The 4,741-nt window shown below is 39.2% G+C and overlaps 1 long non-coding RNA gene across 1 annotated transcript; it reads left to right on the top strand.

Annotated features, from left to right (window-relative positions):
- Positions 1-3,732: 3,732 nt before the first annotated feature.
- Positions 3,733-4,368, top strand: LOC141904693 (uncharacterized). Its single transcript, XR_012619179.1, has 3 exons — positions 3,733-3,768; positions 3,888-3,958; positions 4,233-4,368. It is a non-coding gene; the product is annotated as an uncharacterized LOC141904693 (long non-coding RNA).
- The last annotated feature ends 373 nt before the right edge of the window (positions 4,369-4,741 follow it).

The raw sequence follows: 4,741 nt of genomic DNA, 5'->3' as shown, positions 1-4,741 counted from the left end.
TTCCGGCCATTATAACTGTTAACTTAGGCAACATGACAGTCATGTACAGTAAAGTTCAAGAAGAACTCAAACTACTAGTGAAGGGTGTACCTAAATTGCGGTTACGGATTTGGAATTTGGCTCGGTCCAATTCAATTCTATGTCAATCAGCTTTTTATTACCTCATCTTACTCATTGGGTTGATTTCTCATTTTCAGATGCTTATGAATTACAAAATTACAATCGCTGATTTACAGAAATTCGGAACCAGAGCCGAAAGTTACAGAGGAGCAAGAGAAGCTGACACCTACGCTGCCGGAGTCAGTAGTAGCAAAACTGCCAAAACGGAGGAAGTTTACCACTGATGACCGATTGCAGCTTCAGTGCGAGTTGCTGATTGTCCAGAAAGAAGTGGCAGAACTCCAAAAACAAAAATTACTTCTGGAAATTAGAAAATTAGAAGAATAATTTAAAGATTCCGTTTCATGTTTATAATTATCCAATACAACGTATGATTTAATGTTTTCTTCAATTTTATTAAAGATTGTTCCCATGATTAGATTGATTTTAGTCATTGAAATGCCTGGCCGCAAATCTGGCTCTGAATGCCACGCCATCAACATTTGGTGGTGCAAAGACGTCATCAAACTCCATTTCGTCGACGAAATCTGCGGGCTCTGGTTCATTCAACTGTATAGCTATGTTGTGTAGTATGGCACAGCACAAAACGATCTTACAGACACGTCCGGGTATCATTCTAATCTCTCCGTGTAGAATGTGGAATCGGCGTTTAAAGATTCCAAAAGCCCTTTCGATGATGCTTCTGGTACTTTTATGAGAGCCGTTGTACCTTCTCTCTGCCCTTGAGTGCGGATGTAAAAACGGAGTAAGCAGAAACCTCCGGCACGCATATCCACTATCTCCTAAAATGAAGCCATCATATTCTGGATGTGCTTCCAAATATCTAGGAAAGAAAAAATCAGCCATCCCTAAATCAAGTTGTGAGTTATAGATGGTGAATGGTTCTAAGCTTCAATAAGAAAAGATTCCAATGATTGATAGCAATTCTCAGTCAAATGGACTTTTTCTTAGATTTCGACTCATGGGAAAATTATTTTCCTTCTGGTTTTTCCAATAACGTAACACTTTAGAATATGCAAGATTTGATTTCTGTGAAAAGGTTATTTTTATAGTTCATAAATTACAGAAACAAGGGAGGGCGAACACATAGTTCAAGTGAGACGGAGACATTCATACCTGCTGATTGGAGATGATCGGAATATATGACTATCATGAGTCGATCCAGGCCATTTTGCAATGATGTTGGTAAATCTTGCAAGAAAGAAGAAAAACAGCGTGATCAATAGGCCTACTAATAGACATTTTTTACGTATAATCACTGAGGGTAAAGTTTGACACAAACATAAGTAGGGTATGCTTCATGATGGTAGACCTATCTTGGGATTCGAACCAGTATTGAAGCGGGGAAGATTAGGGACTGTATAGTAGCGCCTTCTACTGTAATGCTAAGACTGAGATAAAACTGTCGCTTGCTGCATCTAGTCGCAAGTACCCGGAAATATATAAATTACGGGAGAAACAAAACATTAACTGGGAATAATATTTTACCTTTGTGATCACATATTGCCTGAACATTGATGCTATGAAAGCTCTTTCTGTTGACGAAAGCTGGCTCATTTTCTGTTGGAGCCTGAATGCGAATGTGCGTACAGTCGACGGCACCAACAACGTTCGGAAATCCGGCCAGATCAAAAAAGCCTCTCTTCAGGTCATTCAAATCGTCGACTGCCGGCCATTTAATGAATTCATCGGCGTGTTCGCAAATACTATTAACGAACCGCTGTACAATACGTGAAACTGTACTCTTATGCACACCAAAACCATCACCAACCACTTCCAAGAATGAACCGCAGGCGAGAAATCGGAGTCCTATCAGAATCTGGTTTGAAACACTAATTGAATGATTACGGTGAGTTGCCCTGTTCATATCGTCTCCGACTAGGTTTTTGATGAATTCCAGACCATGCCGACCAAATCTGAATCTTTGCCGCAATTGATCATCAGTGAATTCCCCATATTGCTCGAAATTATCACAGGGGCTCGTTACGATAGCTGGGGGTCCAAAATCAAAGATTTGACCCAGTATCCTAGGTACCACCTATAAAAAAAAGAAAAGGGAGCTAACATTTTGACATACTAGAATTGACCTTCTCATTTCAATCGCTCATAACTTCGTAACCCATCGACCGATTCGCTCGAAATTGGTTTTGTTTCATTCCTAAGAGGTTACTTTTTCGTTTGAGACTTTCCGCGACAAAATCGGATAAGAGACACCCGAGAAATCACGACTCAAATCCGAAAAAACGAGTCAAAATAGCCAAAGCCGGAATTACTAGGACGTCTCGGAGTAGTCGATTCCCGACGAAAAACGATGAGTTGACGCGGTTCCCGGACGTTAATCTTCACATATCATACATCGCTGGAAAGCTTATGAACTGACCTTATTGAAAAATGCGTTTATTTGATAATCCGTTCCGAAACCGGCGACAAGCGAGGTGATAATACGCACCGAACCGATAAATACGCACTTTAAGCGTCACTGAACCGCCATTGAGGGTGTGACGTCACGGGCTCTGAGGACTGATAAAATCGCGATACGTGATTGGTCGACTGAATATGTCAATTATCTAGCGTTGCATGCTGGGATTTCTCATGACGTCACGCAGTTAATGGCGGCCGGAATACACTTGGAAATCGTATTTATCGCATCAATCTGGATTATCAGCTCGCCAGTCGCGGGTATCGGAACGGATTATCAAATAAACGCGTCTTTCAATAAGGTCAGTTCATAAGCTTTCCAGCGATGTATGATATGTGAAGATTAACGTCCGGGAACCGCGTCAAATCATCGTTTTTCGTCGGAAATTGAGCACTTCAAGCCGTCCTAGTAATTCCGGCTTTGGATATTTTGACCCGTTTTTTTCGGATTTGAGTCGTGATTTCTCGGGCGTCTCCGGTCCGATTTCATCGGGGAAGGTCTCAAACGAAAAAGTCACCTCTTGGGAATGAAACGAATCTAATTTCGTGTAAATCGGTCGATCGGTTACGAAGTTATGAGGGGTTGAAATGAGAAGGTCAATTCTTGTATGTCAAAATGTTAGCTCCATTTTCTTTTTTTATAGGTGGTACCTAGGATACTGGGTCAAATCTTTGATTTTGGACCCCCAGCTATCGTAACGAGCCCCTGTGGAAATTATGTCTAAAATGTCTTTCATTTTGAAAATTTGGAAGAAAGCAACCTATGTCGTCGGCCATTTTTGTTGATTTAACGTGTCGTTAGGTGAGATAAACAACCTACCTTGGACCGTTTAACTATAACGGTCGTATAAGTGATTTAACCGACCGTTAAATCTTTGAGCAACCGGAAATAACGACTGTTTAATTTTTAACGACTCGTTTAGCAATTTAACGACTGTTTAAGACATAAACAACCTTTGAGCAACCGGCCCCAGATGTTTATCATGACACGGTTCATTTTGGGGGTTTTTCAGCGAGTTGGTATGCTGTCGGTAAAAGTAGTTTGAAAATTCGTTTCATGTAAGTAAACAGCTATTTGAAGGATACGAAACCGAAATCTGTATTGTGAATTTTTTAGTTGTATTTTGTTTGATTCTAGGTGTTTATCATGAATAGGACATGATTCATTTTGGGAGTTTGTCTGCGAGTTTGTATACTGTCAAATGAAGTTTCTTCGTCAATTTGTCGTAAGTAAGTATCAATCTATGGGTTATATATTAGGGGTTCGATACAGAAATTTGGTGAATTCCTCAGATTTATTTTAATTTATTCCACGTTGTTATCAGAAAAATATGTACTTTATTTCATAGATTTGTCTTTGATTGAAAACTAAAAATGGATGATAGTTCTAAATTTGATGTTGATTCACATGACCAATCTAGTAAGTATGGCTCACTCGTCTTTTAGAATAAGAAATCATTAATCCTTCAATTCAAGTTGCTATTCAACCTTTTATACAGATATTTACCTTATCAATATAAACATGTATTTGCCATTAGCCATAAAATTCAGTAAAACTTTTCCCGTCCAGATTTTGAAACATCATTTGACTCAATGTTTCCTCCTAGAAAATTGCTTTAGCTCATTCCAATGTTCGCAGTAAAAGTGAATGTATGATTCCCATCCATCAATTTTGTCTTGTTTCGTATTTTTAGCGAAATCATCTCGAAAAAGTCTGACGTCGAGGCAGTTGGTGGCCAGAAAAAGAAATATTCTTGGGAAATATTTAAAGACGCATGGCAAACACACTTATTGTTCACTTTTTTCCTATCCTTATTTTGAAATTGAAGTATTGTAATAAACTATTGGTTTTATTTTTGTCGATCAACGCAACTAGTTTTGTTGTTTTCTTAATTAACATTTGATTTGGATGGTCATCTTGCGTAGGAGTCAGTTTGTCATCGAAGCAATACAGTCTAACTTGTTGACGTCTGTTGCAGCGGGGCAGGGCGGTCATTATATTGTGGACTTATCCAAATTACACTTACACAGCCCAACGTGTTTCAGTGTGTAAACTCTGTCGTACTGGGCATTATAAGACAGTGAGGAATTGAGTTTTAGCCACCTGAGCCCTCGGCTTGATTCGAGCAAAAAGACCTTAACTGACTTCACAGAATTTGATTATGAGTCAAGGATTTTCTAAATTTCTGAATGCTTTCTCTGG

Source organism: Tubulanus polymorphus, chromosome 4 (genome assembly GCF_964204645.1).
Source record: "Tubulanus polymorphus chromosome 4, tnTubPoly1.2, whole genome shotgun sequence".
NCBI classification, from domain to species: Eukaryota; Metazoa; Nemertea; class Palaeonemertea; order Tubulaniformes; family Tubulanidae; genus Tubulanus; species Tubulanus polymorphus.
Note: the sequence above shows the minus strand (reverse complement) of the source record. Positions and strands in the feature narration are given on the sequence as shown.